At 39.5% G+C, this 18,833-nt stretch overlaps 1 protein-coding gene and 1 long non-coding RNA gene across 4 annotated transcripts in view; one reads left to right on the forward strand and one right to left on the reverse strand.

The window, feature by feature from the left end:
• Window positions 1-3,005: 3,005 nt before the first annotated feature.
• Window positions 3,006-6,743, reverse strand: LOC136406871 (uncharacterized). Its single transcript, XR_010751730.1, has 3 exons — window positions 6,633-6,743; window positions 4,518-4,630; window positions 3,006-3,220 (listed from the first exon to the last, which is right to left on the reverse strand). It is a non-coding gene; the product is annotated as an uncharacterized lncRNA (long non-coding RNA).
• TASP1 (taspase 1) overlaps window positions 6,142-18,833 on the forward strand; it is a 314,709-nt gene continuing 302,017 nt past the window's right edge. For all 3 annotated transcript variants that reach the window (XR_010751729.1, XM_066387123.1, XM_066387124.1), the window contains exon 1: window positions 6,142-6,971. The gene's annotated coding sequence lies outside the window, so the exon portion shown is untranslated. The remainder of the gene's footprint in view (window positions 6,972-18,833) is intronic.

An 18,833-nucleotide genomic window follows, 5' to 3' on the forward strand; every position in this document is an offset into this window, starting at 1 on the left:
TAAGGGTTAATAATTCTAAACAAAGGATATGTTTTAAGTTTGCTAACTGCACTTAATTCACAGAAACAGACAATACGACATAGGTAGATATGGAGAAAAGTACAGAGAGGGGGAGGATCCTGACTGGTCCTCTTATTTTAGGCAAAGTTACACCCAACGTGCCCTGGACAATAGGCATCTGTTGTTTGTGCAGCTGTACTTTCATGTCCCCTACTTTTATAGAAGTTTCTCATCTCCTTCTTCTATTTTATGCAATTTTAGTGGGATTATGGGTTCAAGAAACTTGCCTTCTGTTGGACAGGGTGTGGACACATAATCCAATTTATGCCATAATTTTTTTTTCACTCTAGAATTTGAATCTTGAACAGAGAAACATAAGTAGCAGAAACAGAGGAAATTGACCCATCCTGCGGTTGTATCTGGAAAAGCTTGTTCATTACTACTTGCTAGGGAACTAGAACTTTCCTGGAATTTCCCATTGCCTCTGTGAATGATGAAAATCCTTTTAATAATTTTTTATATTTTTACTTGAACAAAGGAGGTCTTTGGTCACATGCAACCATTGAAATCATTACCGAATATGGCAGTTTATCTTTAAGAATGCTACCACCAATTCCTTCCTTCCCAACAGACATGTGCCATTCCACCCATCAAGAGATGGAGACAGTGACACACAACTTTAAATCTTATCTGGCCTTTCTATGGTGTAAGTGGCACTCTGCTAGTTCCGGGCCTAATTTAAGAACCAGCAGTATTCATTTCCTTTTTTCTTAGAATGTTCATCCTGGGAAAGTTAGCTGCTATGTATGAAGTTCAATTACACTGTGACCTCTATGCTGTGAGGAAGCCCAAGTCACATGAAGAGGCTGCATGGAGAGAGAGAAGATTCTCAACTACTTCCCAGCTGTTCTAGGTATGCCAACCCAGGTACCAGATATATGAGTGAAAAAGCCTTTAGGTGACTCTAGCCCCAGCTGCAATAGAATTACTGTTAGGTTCCCTGAGAAGAATTGCATGTGACCAAGGGAGGTAAAACCATAGACTTGATTAGCGCATCTGGGTGCAGATGGGCTGGTGCTGAAAAGGATGTCAGCCCCAATAGGAGGGAGTCTGGGGGCCTTATATGGTTGGAAAGTTCTTGCTGATGTGTGTTGCTAAGGAACAGGGGAACCTTCATCTGCTCCTTGGAATTCAGGTGGGTTAGTCTGCAATTATTCGGTTCCAGGAACACCAGAAAGATGTTTACAACCTTTGGGTCTTTCAACCATTTCTGTTCCTTGGGTTAGACCAGTGGTTATCAAACTTTCTGAAGTCGAGGCATATTTAAAATCCTACAAATAATTGTAGGTGCACTATATACAAATTTCTAAGAAATATGTTATAATATTGAAGTCAAATATTAAAGAAAAAAATATAAAGTCCAAGTGTGCTTTTATGATAATTAAATGAAATAAATATGATAAAATTAAATTTATTCTGATATTAAAAAATTTTTGTTACATTTTTTGTTATGCTTTTATTTATTTATTTATTTATTTATTTATTTATTTATTTATTACAGAGACAGAGAGAGAGTCAGAGAGAGGGATAGATAGGGACAGACAGGAACAGAGAGAGATGAGAAGCATCAATCATCAGTTTCTCGTTGTTGCACTTTAGTTGTTCATTGTTTGCTTTCTCATATGTGCCCTGACCAAGAGCTACAGCAGACTGAGTAACCCCTTGCTTGAGCCAGTGACCTTGGGTTCAAGCTGGTGAGCTTTGCTCACACCAGATGAGCCTGCGCTCAAGCTGGCGACCTCGGGGTCTCAAACCTGCGTCCTCTGCTTCCCAGTCCGACGCTCTATCTACTGTGCCACTGCCTGGTCAGGCGAGTTATGGTTTTTAGAATTCATAAAAAAGAGAGGTTAAAAATAAAAAAATGACAAAAAAGTTATCTTTTTATATCTATATATAGATACATTCTTAGTAAGATTTAGTAAACTTGGCAGGTCCTGGCATGAATGTGTTAAGTTTTTTCATTCTTGTGTTTATGAGAAACACGAGCCTGATGTGTCCCAGCGATTTCTTCAATGTTTGGGCATATATTTGAAAGGCAAACTCTCATTTCCTTGTCAGTACATTGAATAATTCCTCTCTTTTTACTCTTAATTGTGTTGAAGGTAGAAAATCCTAATTCACATAAATAGGATGTTAAAAATTGTAGTAAAATGTTCAAAGCTTTTTTAGATATTGCCACATATTCTTCTTTTATAGAAATCCAAAAGGTTTCAACAGACAATTCCTTATGTTTAATCATCAATCCAAATCCCCCACTATACATATCATCTTAAGTTTACACCAAACAAAGGATAAAAGAAACTTGCCTCCAGTCTTTCCGGGGAACATAGGGGGTAGTGTAAACAATCCAGCACCTCAGTTTTTCAGCCTTTTGCAATCTAATCAGGTAAGTGAGGTGGGGGGGTTGAGCAGACTGTCAGCTTACAGCCAATTCCCCCCACCTCTGTCCCCCCAAAATCTAAACTCCAAAAACCCTGTTGGTTTTTTGGTCCCCAACAGGCACATATTTCTCTGGAATACCATAGGGCGCACCTGGAAATCTTCTAGGGCGCACCAGTGCACCCAGGCGCACGCTTAAACCACTGGGTTAGATCATGGCTGTTGTGCTCTGCAGAGTCCTAATGAACATGGGAGGTAGGAGGGGCAAAATGGAGCTGCCTTTGTTCTACCTAACAACTAGGGAAAACTGCTCAGCCAAGCCCAGTGAACCTTAGAACTGGAGTGTAAAAATCATGTGTGCATGGGGATAGCAAAAAACATGTACTAAATTGGTCACAGAAGTACTGAATTAGTTTCTTACGATTGCCATAATAAAACCACAAATGGGCGGTTTAAAACAAGAGAAAGCCATTCTCTCACCATTCTGGAGGTTAGAAGTTCAAGATCAAGGTGTCAGCAGGGCCATGCTCACTCTAAGACTTCAGGTAGAATCCTTCCTTACCTCTTTGAAGTCTCTGGTGGTGGCCTTTGATCTGTGGCATTTCTTGGTTTGGAGTTGCATCACTCCAGTCTCTGCTTCTGTCATCGCATGGTGCTCTCTCTTTGTGTCTCTGTCAATTTGTCCAAATTTTCTTCTTCTTATAAGGGCACCAGTCATATTGAATTAAGGGCTCCCGTAATGACCTCATCTTTGCTTGATTATATCTGGAAAGACCTATTTCTAAATAAGATCATATTCACAGGTACCAGTGATTAGTATTTCAACATATCTTATTTTGGGGACTAAATTCAAGTTATAACAAGCCCAACTGGAAAGGATCCAAATGACCTTCAACAGAGGAATGGCTCAATGAATGGCCACATAATAAAATACCACAGAGCAATGAGAATAAACATACAATATGGACTAATCTCAAAGCATGATATTGATGGATATAACAGAGTTCTTTCATTTGGTCTCGGTGATTACACAGCATGTCCATTTTGTATAGCCACCAATCTGCACTTTTCTTTACTTATGTTAAGTATCAATAAAATGTTTTTTTCGCTGACCTGTGGTGGCGCAGTGGATAAAGCGTCAACCTGGAAATGCTGAGGTCACCGGTTCAAAACCCTGGGCTTGCCTGGTCAAGGCACATATGGGAGTTGATGCTTCCAGCTCCTCCCCCCCCCTTCTCTCTCTCTGTCTCTCCTCTCTCTCTGTCTCTCCCTCTCCTCTCTAAAAAAAAAAAATAATAAAATAAATAAATAAAAAAAAAAAATGTTTTTTTCTTCTAAAGTCCCTATACTCATGGAGCTGACCTTGCAGAAGAGATGGTCAATAATCAAAATAAGCAGGAAATAATTATAGAGGATTAGCTGGAGCTATGTTTGTGCTGCTGACACAGATAAAGTAGGGAGGGGACCAATGAGGACTAGAAGGGGGATGTGATGGTCTCGCAATCTCATTCCTCAATATTTATCCAAAGGTATTAAAATTAGGATCTGGAAGAGATAGCTTCATTCCCATGTTCATTGCAGCATTATTCACAATAGCCAAGATATGGAAACAATGCAACTGTCCACTGACAGACAAATGGATAAAAAAAAGTGGTATGTATTTATACATATAAGAGAATACTATTCAGATTTTAAAAAAGGAGGAAATCCTGCCCTTGGCAACAGAGACATTAAGCTAAGTGAAATAAGTCAGCAATAGAAGGACAAATACTCTACGATTCTACTGATACGAGATATTAAGATAGTTATAGATTCAGAGAATAGAATGCCATTTTCAGGGTTTGGGAGAAGGGGAAATTAGGAAGTGTTGTTCAATGGCTATCAGTTATAGTTATGCAAAATGAGTAAGTTCTAGAGTCCGCTATATAACACAGAGCCTATCATTAACAATATGATGTTGTACACTTGAAAGCTTGTTGAATAGGTAGACCTCGTGCTACGTTTTCTTACCTGCACCCCCCCAAAACAAAAGCAATAGAGTTAGCACAAGAAATCTTTTGAATGGATATTTTTATTACCTTCATTATGAGGGCAGTATCAAAGTTGTATGCTATGTCCAATCAGCAAAATATAAATATATACATTAAATATGTGTGAGCTGTTTTTGTATGTTAAGTATACCTCAATGAAGCTGAAAAACAAAACAAAACAAAGTGGTCAGGGAAAGGCAGTTAAGAAGTTGACATTAGTTTGTTTCGGTAAATTTCATTTAATCCTCACAAAAAATTTATGAGGGTGTGAGAGACTGTTGCATATTAAAGTAAGTTAAGGTGGGTGGATATGGAGAAAGGTACAAAATTAAACTACAAAGAGGTAGGACAGTTTGCTGCTCAGGAAACACTTTATAATGGCCTATGAATCAGGGATGAAGACACAGCTGGTCAAACACTTCGAAGAGAGATGGATGGACAGACAGACTACGAGAGTACAAAGAGATGACCACTGGGTTTCCTATACTCTTACTAGTCTTTGTCAGGGCTCAGAAGACAGCGTGTTTAGCCTGACCTGTGGTGGCGCAGTGGGATAAAGCGTCGACCTGGAACACTGAGGTTGCCAGTTTGAAACCCTGGGCTTGCCTGGTCAAGGCACATATGGGAGTTGATGCTTCCTGCTCCTCCCCCTTCTCTCTCTCTCTCTCTCTCCTTCTCTCTCTTCTCTCTAAAAATTAATAAATAAAATAGTAAAAAAAAAAAAAAAAAAAAAAGAAGAGCGTGTTTGTTGTCATCAGGGCTTGAAATAAGAGTCATGTAATCTCTGGTTTGTTTGTTTTGTTCTAAGTTTTAAAAAAAAGGAGTTTGTGGGAAGGATAGGGAGTAACAATGGAAAGAATGTGGTATTTATCACATTGCATAATTATAGTACATTATTGTCTATATTCATTATATTGTGCATTAGCTCTCTATGGCTTATTTACTACTCATTACAAATTCGTACCTTTGAACATCATCACTTTTATCCCCTCGTACCCCTAGTAACCACCATTTTACTCTGTTTCATACAGACTTAACTTTTTTAAACCTCACATCTAAGTGATATCACACAGTTCTCTCCTTCCCTGCTTGACTTATCTCACTTAGCATAAAGTTGTCCAAATGAAAGGGAACCCTCTTTTCTCAAGGCTGAATATACCACATTAAAAAAACAAACCCATCTATTCATCCATTGATGGACATTTGGGTTGTTTTCATGTTTTGGCTACTGTGAATAATGCTACAATGAACATGGGAGTGCATATTATCTTATTGAAATCCTGTTTTTATTTCCGTTGGGTACATACCCAGAAGAATTGCTGGATTATATGGTAGATCTATTTATAATTCTTTGAGAAAACTCCATACTGTTTTCTACCCTGTTACCTTTGTCCATAGGGAAAAATAGTAGTAGAAAAATGCACTGGATAATACAAAAGTTATTGAAATGAACTGGAGATTACTTGCCGTTGAGAAATCTTTCCCACACAACTTACACATATTTTTACCTAGGAACACTAGAATGGGAATCAGTTCCAGGGTCTCATTTCCATACTTGCCCCACACTGCCTTTCTGACATTTCTTCTACTTGCTGAAGGCACAAATTCTTGGTTGCACCCCTCTCTTCTGAGGAGCCCCTTACAGCGCCCTCCCCATCCCATCCCACCTTTACAAGCAAGCTAAAGAGAGGGTCCCTCTAGCTCTACAGTTCTCAAATGGTTGGCTCACCAGGGCTTGTTAAATCCCAAGCCCAAAAAGTGTTTGATTTAGTAGGTCTGAATGAGGCCTAAGAACCTGAATTTCTAGAAAGAGCCTAGGAGATGCTGAAGCTGCTGGTCTGGAGGCCATACGTGGAGAACTACGGCGTTATTCCTTTCAATCACCTCCCCAAGGCAGGTTTCGAGGTGGTTATATGTTAAAGGATTCTTTCTAATAGTTAGAAGGAAACATCAAAGGGATTACACTATGTTACTAGGTCTTGGTTGGACGTGCTACATGGTAAAAGAAATGTCAATCACACGCTCATTCTCCCCAGGGCAAGGCTGGCCCCCACCTCCCACATGCAGTCCAGGGAGAACCCCAGTTTTCCCTACTGTATAAAGGGCCTGCAAAGATTTGATGAAATTAAGCTCTTAAGTGACAGCTCAACAAATGGTAGCTACTTTAATTTCCTTTCCTGTACATATCGCTGGTCAGCCCACCACTCGGATCAGATGCAGTCACATTCTGTCGGCTCACGAAGGGGTCGAGTGAGGAGCCACAGGCAACTGCGCCGGCGCAGCACAGAACTAGGGATGCAGGTAGAGTCCCCAGGATACCTCCGCGGCCAGGTGTAAAGCTCCGGAGCTGGAGGCGGAGTCAGAGCAGCGCGTGAGCGTATACTTCCGGCCACGTGGCAACGCTCAGAGCCAATGGAAGGGCTTGACGTGACCCCAGCTTCCTCACCCTGGCAACGGGCCGGTGACTATTTCCGGTGCTGTAAGGACTCAGGGCTAACGCGGGTGAGTGTCCTTCTTTCTCACGCTGTCCGCGCCGCAGCCGCTGCCGCGTCGCTTCCTCTGTTCGGTTCCCGTGCGCTCGCTGGGACCTCTGCTCCAGTGCCGGGAGGGGTCGGTGCACAGTCTGCCCTTTGCCTGGGGCGGTGGTGGAGCGGAGCCGGGACGTCCCTAGTTCCCTCTATCGCGCGTGGGGCCCGCGCCGGCCCGTTTCTCTCCTGGCTCCAGCTGGGCACCCTCATTCCCTCGCTGGGGAAGGGACTGTCTGTGTGCGGGAAGTCCTCGCAGCCCTTCATCCACGTTGCAGCGTCCGGCTGCGAGTTTCTCCAAGACAGATGCTCGCGGAGACCCGTTCTGGTCCTGCGTGGCCGATGGGGGCCAGCGCCGCCCGGTGTGTAGTGGAGACCTGGTTAGAGTCTCGCAGGGCGTTAACGTTTGCTGCTCCGGCGGAGGAAGAGGAGGGAAGGACTGAGAAAGAGGAGGAGCAGCAGTGGAGGGGAGGGAGGAAAACTGGAGCTGGAGGTGTCCTGGAAATCGAGGGCCCCCTGTTTCCGGAAGGAGGGAGTTCAACTTGACTGGCTTCTTGTAGGGCAGGGGAATGGAAGGTATTTTGGGAACATGTGACTTGAAATAGCTACGGAATCTTTATATATTCAGTAGTTTAATAATTTCCTTTTTAATTTTAAATAAAGTTTGTACCCTCCCCCCCCCCCCTCAACCCCCTGTGTGCTTCTAAGAAGCGGTGCATGCTTATTTAAGAATATCTGGGAAATGCAGAAGTATTTTAAGAGATGATATATAGCAGTGGTCCCCAACCCCCAGGGCCGCGGACCGGTACCAGTCCGTACGTAGGCCATTTGGAACCGGTCCGCAGAGAAAGAATAAATAACTTACATTATTTTCATTTTATTTATATTTAAGTGTGAATGATATTTTATTTTTAAAAAGTGACCAGATTCCCTCTGTTACATTCAAGACTCACTCTTGACGCTTGTCTCACTCAAGTCACGTGATACATTTATCCATCCCACCCTAAAGGCCAGTCTGTGAAAATATTTTCTGACATTAAACTGGTCCGTGGCCCAAAAAAGGTTGGGGACCACTGATCTATAGTATCTGACTTGTGGTGGCAACTGTGGATAAAGGGTCAAACTGGAATGTTTGGGTAAGGGGTTTGAAACCTGGGCGTACCTTTTCAAGGCACATACCAGAAGCAGCTACTGAGTTGATGCTTCCCGCTCTGCCCCCTCTTCTGTCTCTCCTCTCTCTAAAATCAATAAATAAAATCTTAAAAAAAAAAAAAGAAATCACTTATAGTTCCACCAACCCAGCTTTTTGATCTTTTTAATTTTCCATAGTATATCCTAAATCTATGTTCATAGTGTATATGTATAAAATATTACATTTGGCCATAGTATTCACGGATTCTGTATGCAAATTTAGCTAACCACAGATCGAAAGTATGTGGGGAAAAATGCTACTTTGTAAGGGACTTGAGCATCCTTGTAGTTTGGTATCTGAGGGGGTCCTGGAATCAACCTACTAGACTGATTTCTAGGAAGGACCGTGTAACTAAGAAACAATATTTCTACATTGCATCCATTATATGGATAGGTGTTATTTTTTTCCTGAGATAAAATTTACATCAATAAAATCTATATTTTAAATTTGGCTTTCAGTACATATTCACAAAATTGTGCACATGTCACCACTATATAATTATGTAACATTTTTATCACCTCCAAAAGAAACTTTGTACCCATTATAATCACTCTGTTAGAACTACTCTCCTCATGTTTCTTCACTTTCTGGCCACCAGTAATCTACGTTTTGTGTCTGGATTTTCCTATTCTGGACATTTCATGTAAATGGAAACATAGCATTTTGTGTCTGGCTTTTTAAACTTAGTATGTTTTAAAGGTTAATTCATGTTGTATTATGTATTACTGCATTCCTTTTTATGGCTGCATAATATTTCATTATATGAATATGGTGGATTTTGTTGATGGACATCTGGGTTTGTTTTCACTTTTTAACTATTATGAATAATTTTGTTTTAAACATCCATGTACAAGCTTTTGTGTAGATGTATGTTTTTCAGTTATTTGGATGTACAAACTGCCATATATTTTTCAAAGTTGATATGAGTGTTCAGATTTCTCTATATCCTTGCTAACATGTCTGTCTTTTTGATTGTTGCCATATTATTGGTTGTGAAATGGTATGTCATTGTGGTTTTGAGTTGCATTTTCCTGATGGATGATAATGTTGAATGTCTTTTCCTGTCCTCATTGGCTTTTGAATATCTTTAGAGAAATGTCAATTTAATTCCTTTGCCCATTTTAAAGTTGAATTTTTAAAAAATTTATTTTAAAGTTGTATGAGTTCTTTATATAGTCCAGGTAAGTCTCTTATCATATATACGATTTGGAATGTATTTTTTCCATCTTCTCCACTTTGTGAAGTTTCTTTTTCACTTTATTGAATGGTGTCCTTGAAGTACAAAAGTTTAAAATTTTGATGAAGTTCAATTTATATTTTTTTGCTTGCTTCTGCTTTTGGTGCCATATCTGAAACCAGTGCCAAATTCAAGGTCTTGTACATTTATTTCTGTTCTTTTCTAAGTGTTTTATAGTTTTGGCTCTTACATTTAGGTCTTGATATGTGTAGGGTTAATTTTTTTATATGGTGTGAGGTAGGCATCCAAGTTCATCCTTTTGTATGTGGCTATGTGGGTTTCCCAGCACTGTGTGTTGAAAAGTCTGTCTTTTTCCTGTTGAATGGTGTTGTCACCCTTGTCAAAAACCAGTTGACTGTAATGTAAGTTTATCCTTATCTTAAAGCATTTCTCTATGTTGGACATTTAATTTGCTCCCTGAATTTTTAAAAGTTATTCTTTATTAAACACAGCATTAAAGACATAAAACATTTTCAGTATTTAAAGTTATTTTGTTAGAAAGTGTTCTCAGAAGTGGAATTACTGGGTCAAAGAAATAAGTATGTTTTGGAGTTCACTTAATGGGGCATTAAACCTTCAGTGTCATGTTAAGAGCACCAAGCACTTTTTTTTTTTTTTTAGAGAGAGAGGGAGGGAGGGACAGACAGGAAGGGAGGAAGATGAGAAGCATCAATTCTTCGTTGCGGGACCTTAGTTCATTGATTGCTCTTAAATGTGCCTTGACTGGGAGTGTCCAACCAACCCAGTGACCCCTGGCTCAAGCCAGCAACCTTGGGCTTCAAGCAAGTGACCTTTGGGCTCAAGTCAGTGACCATGGGGATCATGTCTATGACCCTGCGCTCAAGTCTGTGACCCTGCACTCAAAGTTGGTGAGCTTCAGCTCAAGCCAGTGAGCTCGAGGTTTTGAACCTGGGTTCTCAGCCTCCCAGGCCCACGCTGTAGCCACTGTGCCGCCATCTGGTCAGGCAAGAGCACCAAACACTTCTTTACTCCTCAGTTGTTACAGCCTAAGGGCTGGATCTCTGTCAGAGCCTTTTGCTGTAAGTTGAATGGATTCCACCACTTTCTTCTTCAATTGCTTCTAAAAACTAAATTAAATCTAGAGCAAAAAACCTTCAACACTAGGGACAAGCAGGACATGTAGTAGTTTTCTAAATTGTTTATTTATTTATTTATTACAGAGACAGAGCGAGTGAGTCAGAGAGAGGGATAGACAGGGACAGACAGACAGGAATGGAGAGAGATGAGAAGCATCGATCATTAGTTTTTCATTGCACGTTGCAACACCTTAGTTGTTCATTGATTGCTTTCTCATATGTGCCTTGACCGTGGGCCTTCAGCAGACTGAGTAACCCCTTGCTGGAGCCAGCAACCTTGAGTTCAAGCTGGTGGGCTTTTTGCTCAAACCAGATGAGCCCGCGCTCAAGCCGGCGACTTTGGGGTCTCGAACCTGGGTCTTCCGCATCCCAGTCCAACGCTCTATCCACTGCGCCACCGCCTGGTCAGGCAGTTTTCTAAATGGTTTAAAGAGAAAAAAAGTGATGTCATCATGTGCAGTAGGAAAATAAAACAATCTGAGAGGAAAGGGGTCAAAATTTAGAACTTAAATCTATGCCACGAAGTTCCTAGAGCAAAAACAATGTTTTATTCTGAATTTCTATACTGGCCTTGATAATCAGGTTAATGATATTCATCGTGGTCTCAGAGATGGCTAATTTAAAAATTCTCTCTGCGGTATAGTACCCAATTAGAAACAGTTCAATAACGAACGGTTTTAGGAGAAAATCAAGTTTCCCTTTTACTCCTTCCCCACAGTCTCCCAGTTCTCCTGAGAGGTGTCCGTGGTACTCGACTTTTGTCTGTTCATGCATAGAGTATCTCTGAAAAGATATAGATGAAATCACACGTTTTAAGGCTCTTGGGACTGACAAATGCTTTATATAACATGGTTAAATCAGCTCATGATAGCAATTACAGTGCTAGTTAGAAAAATTTCATTTTTGTTTGTATTTCTTTGAGTGTTCTTTCCCGAATATTGGAATCCAGTTTATATTTCCTCTTTTATGTATTGTCTGCTCACGTCTTTTGGCATGCCCTTTGTTTTTATTGGAGTTGTCCTTTATGAGATTTATCTTGGCAGCTTTTTTGTGGATGGATGTTTTATAAAAGCCTGGACTTGAGAAAAGTTAAAATGCTCTTTGTAACATTTTATGCTAAGAGGTATGTGAGCTGAACAAGGGTCAAGGCAGTAAGGAAAAGGAGGTTAAATGCCTGAGGGAGAAATCTGTAGGATTTGGAAACTGGACGCAGTTGAAGATGACTTTAAGGTGAATTAGAAAAGGATGGTGCTATTGAGAAAAATAAGGAGTACTGTGGAAAGAACTAGATTTCTGGGGAGAAATGGATTTGTTTTGGGCAGGCTGAAAGAGAGGAGGACCCAGGATGAGCTATCCAGATGTGTGGCTTGAGCTCAGGAGACCAAAGGTAAAGGGTTAGGAAACATTTGACTTACTGAGAAAATAGTTTGAAAGGTTGACAGCGGGTAAAATTGTTGAAGGAGACATTTGAACATAGGTCCATGGACAGGCTGTCTGCCAGTCATGTAAGAGGACAGAGTTGGCAGGGGTCAGATGGGCCATGAAGAGCTGGGGCAGGAGATGAGCATGCTTGCCAAGAAGAGCGAGGGATCTACAGAATCGGAGGTTGCAAGCAGAAGATTAAGAAAAGGCCATTAGGTTTGGTAACTTGAAAAATACATCTTATGTATAAAGATATAATTTATGGGAAACAAGTTTTTATTCCCTAACACAGCTTTATTAAGATACAATTTATTTATCATATAATTTACCCACTTAAAGTGTATTATTTAGTGGTATTTTGTATATTTAGAATTGTGTAACTATCACCACAATCAATTTTATTGCCTCCAAGGAAATTTTGCCCCTGTTAGCAGTCACTCCCCAATCTTCTCCATCTTTCCGGTCCTGGGCAACCTCTAATTTACTTTCTGCCTCTTTTTATAGTATTTGCCTACCATAGACATTTCATATAAATGGAAGCATACAACATATGGCCTTTTGTGTCTGATTTCTTTGTTTTCAAGGTTCATTCATATCATCGTATGTATCAATATTCTATTCCTTTTAATGGCTAAATAATGTTTCATTGTATGAATATATCATACTTAATCATCACCAGTTCATGGTCATTTGAGTTGTTTACACATTTTGACTTTTATAAATCTGCTTTAAACATCCATGTACAAGTTTTTGTGTGGACATGTTTTCAGTTCTCTTGGGTTGATACCTATGAGAGCAATTCCTGGGTCATATGCTGACTTTATGTTTAACTTCTCAAAGCAACTGTTGCAGAGGATGGACAGGTTACCAGTGATTTTTAGAAATAAAAAAATTACTTTCAATATTATCACTGGCGGGAAATTGCAGAATTTCTATATCCAGACATATTCAGAAATAAAGTCAATAAAAATGGGTCTATAAAATTGCATTTTTTGTTCTATAAAACTGTAACATGCATATCCTTTCATTGGGAACCTTTTGTGTTGAGTGTTTCCTCAAAGCATAGCTGAAGGGTTAGTTATTTTTCTGTATTGACTTAGGCTTCATCAGTTTCAAAAAATAATTTGTAATAATGACTACAAATATGATAAAAACATTACTGGTAGTTTGTGTTGCCCCAGAAGTTCAAGATCCAGAAAAACAAAAACAAAAACGACCTTTTGGACCACTGTTGTTATTGGCCATGTTTTTGTCTATTCCTATGTAGAATAGTGTTGCGAGGTTTCAGAACATGGCATTTCCCATCTCACCGCAGTTTTTAAGTGGGATCTCACAGGCTTGCCGTCTTCTGGAACTTGAACTTAGCTAGTTACCTCATGTTCCCATAAATAGAAAAAATCCTTTATAAGTAATACATTCAGTTTCTTCAAAATTGAAAGGTATAAAGTGATAAACGGTCAGATTTCTGTATCATCTTTGCCTATCAGTTATCCAAATCTACTGATGACTATTATTATACTTTTTTTTTTTTGGTATATTCTTTCAGATTTGTACTTCACATATATATTTAACTATTATTTTTTCCCCTCCATCAAAAAATGATACTGTGTATAATTCTGTATTTTGTCTTTTTTACTTACCAAAATACTTCAAGATCTGTCGTTCCATATTTATGTCTTAAGAATGTTCTCATTTTTCCAATGGCTGCTCTTTTTTGTAACCACTTCCATTGAGATGTATTGTTGGCTTATATATTTCCTACTACAGACAATCCTTCTGTGTACGATTATAATTTTGTTCAACTTTGCCACATGCCTTTGTTGAGTAGTAGTATTGTATTCTGTCACTAGTAATGTTTGAGAACTCCTGTTTCTCATACCCTCAGAACATGGATGTAATCTTTTTGATGTTTGCCAATCCAACTCAAAAAATGGTATTTCAGTGTCATTTTATTTTGCACCTTTCTTTTGAGTGATGTTTAGCATCTTTTGATCTATTTAAACTGTTATATAATTTTTCTGTAAACTAGGTTTTATCCATTAGCCCTTTTCTTTGTCTTTTTTAGTCATTTGTTGGAACTCTTTATTTATTAGGTAGGTCAGACCTTTAATGGGTTTTGAGTTAAACAAAAACTGATGTTGGAGTAGAAGTTACTTCATTTCTAATTAAATTAAAAACATTCCAGTAACTATTGTGAGTTGAAGGCCAGAGTTGTCCACTGGATAGCCTGTCTACTTGAGTTCTATTCCCAGTCCAGCAGAACTTTGGGGCCAGCATTTTTGGAGGAATTTATTGAGAGGACATGGTTTGCAAAATAAATATATTTCAGATAGTCTCAGAGGGATGGTAGGTTGCTCAAGAAGTAACATATTAATTCATCTTCCACATTTTATTTTTTTTTGAGACAAGCTTGAGAAGCAGTGTTTTCAAATCTTTCATATATGGATGTTAAAAAGCCTATTACAACATACTATTCATTATAAAATGTAGATGTTCTAATTTTTTATTTATAAAAAAATACATCTGATGACAGTCAGAGTAGCCTGAAGATGAATAACCCACACTGCTTGGATGTGTTTTTAACTGAAGCTCTTAATTTTCCAAAGCCTGAGTTTTTATTCAGCCTATTTTTGTGGGTACTAGTGGGCCCAACCTCATTTCATGTTTAGGTCAGACATGGACAGTATAGGCTGGTAGATGAACCTTAGTTATTTAAATTTAGCTGACACATGAATAAACAGAAACCTATCTTGGGGAAATAACCAAAGTCAAATAAAGGTAATTGAGGCAGTTCTTTGTGAAGTCTTTGGAAGAACATCTGTCCTTAGAAAGACAGGCACCACCACAAAACAAAAACAAAAGCAGGCATTTAAATTCACTGTTTATTTAATCAGCTCAGCACTTTTTTGTAATAAAAAAAATGTTCCCTCTGTTTATGAATAGATGTAAACATTTAATACAACAGCATATATCATTTGTCCTTTAAATTAAATGTTATGAAAAAAAAATTAAATGGACTTTTTTCACCAATAATTAAAGGAAGTTAAAATACCATATTGTACCCTGGCTGGATATCTTGGTCTGTTAGAGCATCGTCCTGAGGCACAGAGGTTGCCAGTTCGACCCCTGGTCAGGGCACATACAGGAACAGATGTTCTTGTCTCTCTTCTGCTCTCTTCCTTCCTCTCCCTGCAATCAATAAAATAAGTATATTTTAAAAAAGAAATCATATTGCAGTGCTTCTCATACTGTTGTATCTGAACAGCGAGATAAGAATTCTTGCCACACAATTTATCAATTAGTCAAATTAAAAATTAAGAGTCTTTAATTAGCCGGCTACGTGGACCACATGGAAACCTAAGTTGTTCAAATCTGTGCAGCTCTGAACACAGTTTGGGGTTAGGTTTTATAGGGAGAATTACATACTGATTGAGGAATGGGCAGGGGAGAAAGCATAACAGTAAAACAAAGCAGTGAAACAAGCTTTCTTACAATGTTTATCTATAGGGTTAATTCAGGGAGAAACATTCTGAGAACACCTGCTACTTTGCAAAGCTAGTCCAATGCCAGTCTTGAAAACCAGCCTCAAGGCCAGTAGGGAATAACTTACTTTCAGAAAAAGTAAGTTCTGCTATAAGTCTCTGTTTTAGATAAAGTAAGTTTGCCAAAAATTATTCATGTTTAAGAGCCTTTCTTTTCTACACTTCATTCCCTACTGGTTTTAATTAAATTTTAATGAAATCATTGATTTATTTTCATTGCTATCCTCTTGTATTGGTGTGTATTGGTTTCTGATTAGTATTAATTTGATAGAGTTTATCCTCTTTTGAATAAACCTTGTTATAATATTAATTAAACATGGCCCTACTGTCAAACAAGTTAAAAACAAAGTAAGAGGACCGGTTGCTGCAGACAAAAGCTATGGTGACTAATTAAACATTCTTTGGAACTAATTCTCTGACTGTTCAAGTTCTTTTCTTCTCTTTTTTATGTTTGCCCTAACTAAAGATAGGCTTTCCTTTAATTATACTAGAATTATTAGCATAGAAATAACAAGTTTCCCTTAATGCTGCACATAAGGTACCTTGTTGAAGGAAAAAGTAAATCTAAGTCTCTTCTATTCTGTAAAACTATTTCGTTTATACAAATAAATCTGAGGCATACTATTTGCTAGAATATATAATAGGCTTATTCTGTTTCCTAAACCCTTTTTTTTTCCTCTTTGCACAAACCACTTACAGCCTGCACAAACCTTCTGCAACTTACATAAACCCTTAGCTTTCATGAACTTTCTTATCTATTCAGAAATAATTAGCTTTCATAACAACTTACTTTTTCTCTTTCTTAAAAGTATAGATCTTATACCTTCTCCGCATCCCAATCCGACGCTCTATCCACTGCGCCACTGCCTGGTCAGTATACCTTATACTTTCTATTATTAAAACTATACAATCTCTTTTTTAATCAGACCTCTTAATTTTAAAGATCTTAACTTTCAGTGACAACTTAAGTTAGTAATAAGCAATTTTCTTTTGAAATATGCCTCTTTTATTTTGTGGTGTCCTTCCTCTAAGTAGCTTGTCGGACACATGATTAATATTTATAGGTTACTTTACAGGGCTAGCTATGAGTACATTTATTTTTCATTTACTTTGTAGCTTCTTTCTTAGTGAAGGGACTTATACCCCCCCCCCCCTTCTTTATGACTCATAGCAGCACATGTATTAAATCTTAAGATGACTCGCTCTGGCCTTCCCCCGATCCGAGCTTCCCCACTTCCCAAAGTTTAATTATAAAGATGTCCCCTCACGGCGTGGTTCCTCAAGCTTCTGTCATAGGTAGACCAGCCAGCTTCTGGTTTGTGGCTGGAACAGGGCATGTCATCCTTCTCAGGGTCAACTAACAGGGGTTGGTGGGATCCGTTTGCACCGTCTCTGAGGGGTTCTTCAAGGGATCCTAGGGAGAAGGGGTGTCGCTCTGCCTAATACAATTCTACGTGGGGTGAATTTTTCCTAGTATGGGGAGTATTTATATAGCTTCTAGCAAAACTAGAGGGAGTAAGTCAGTCCAGTTTTCACCAGCTTCTAAAATGAATTTAGTTAGCACTTCATACTCGGGACAAGTTGAAAGAATGAACTGATTTCTGAGGTCTGTAAACACAATGTAATTTCTAATTACTGTTGAGTGCCTTTCCTACTAGCTGTGAGACCTTAGATAGAAATGTAGGCCTATTATCAGACCTAATATTAATGAGCAAGTTAAATCTGGTAATAATTTTATATAGCAATTTCTTAACAACTGTTATTGCAGTCCTATTTCTAATAGGAAAAGCCTCTACCTATCCTGAAAAGGTGTCGATAAAAACTAATAGATACTGATATCCCTGTGCTGGTGGCTTTATCTCAGTAAAATCTATCTCCTAATGTTTTCCTGGGAAAGGTCTTTTAGTTGATTATAAAGAGGTGTCTCTGGAAATAAGCGTTCTGATAAAGTCACTAAGATTTCTAAAGACCCTACTGGTTTTAAAGCAACTTCTGTGGCTGCCTTATCTCCTTCCCGATTTCCTTTTGCCTCTATTGAGTCTGCTTTCCGGTGTCCTGGGCAATGAATAAGTGCTCCAGTGTCCAGCAACCAAATAGCTTCTAGTGAAGCTAAAATCTCTTCTTAGTTTTTGATGTCCTTACTAGCAGATGTCAGGAATCCTCTCTCCTTATAGATTGCTGCATGAACATGGGCAGTAGCAAAAGCATATCTACTGTTGGTGTAAATGTTGACCTTCTTTCTTTTGGCCCACCTTAACACCTGGGTGAGAGCGGTAAGTTCTGCCTGCTGAGCTGAAGAACCGTGGCGCAAGGCTTGGGCCCATATGGTCTCATCAGGAGTAACTACAGCTGCCCCAGCATATCAAACCCCATCTAGGACAAAACTGGGGCCATCAGTGAATAGCTGTACTTCTGCATTAAATAGAGGTACATCAGTAAGGTCTGGTCTTGCAGTTTGAACAGAGTCTAACACTTCAGAGCAGTCATGCAAGAGGGTGCTTGGTTCTTCATCAGGCATCAGGCTTGCTGGGTTGATAGCCTGCGTCTGGACAAACTTAATGCGAGGCTGATCTATGAGCAGGGCTTGATACTGAGTGATCCTAGCATTAGACATCACCTTTCTGGAGTTCCTCTAAGCAAAGTCTCCACTGCATGTGGGGCTGTCAGGAACAGTTCTTGCCCCATGGTTAGTTTATCTGCCTCCTTCACTAGTATGGCAGTGGCTGCTATGGCTCAGAGACAGTTTGGCCATCCAGATGCAACAGGGTCTAGCCACTTAGAGAGGTAAGCATTAGGCCTGCTCAATGGCCATAAAGTTTGGGCCAAAACCCCTTTTGCTATTCCTTTTCTTTTGTGAACAAAGAGCTGGAAAGGCTTGGTAATGTCTGGCAAAGCCAGGGCAGGGGCCTTAGTGAGGGCCTTCTTGAGGGTTTCGAAAGCTTCTTGTTCCTTATCTGTCCAAATTAACTCTTGGGTTCCTGCTGAACAGGAGTATAAAGTATCCCTGCAAACCTAGATGTTTACAACCTGCAATATCCAACTGCCCTGAGAAATTCTTGAACTTCTCTCTTGCTAGTGGGGGTTGGAATTTGAAGGATTGCCTCTATATGACTGAAGGAGAGAGCGTGCTTCCCCGCCTCAATGTGGTAGCCCAGATAGGTCACCTTAGAGGTGCAGAGTTGTGCCTTCTTAGCTGACACCCGGTACCCCAGGGTCTGCAGTGTTTGTAAAAGTCCCTCAGTGGCTGTGCAGCCGCTTACCTCCGTTTCCGCAGCTAGAAACAAATCATCGAAGTACTGTAGCAGCGTGCATTCCGGATGTTCCTGGCGGAAGGTGAGCAGGTCCTGGT

The sequence above is a fragment of the Saccopteryx leptura genome, chromosome 5 (assembly GCF_036850995.1).
Source record: "Saccopteryx leptura isolate mSacLep1 chromosome 5, mSacLep1_pri_phased_curated, whole genome shotgun sequence".
NCBI classification, from domain to species: Eukaryota; Metazoa; Chordata; class Mammalia; order Chiroptera; family Emballonuridae; genus Saccopteryx; species Saccopteryx leptura.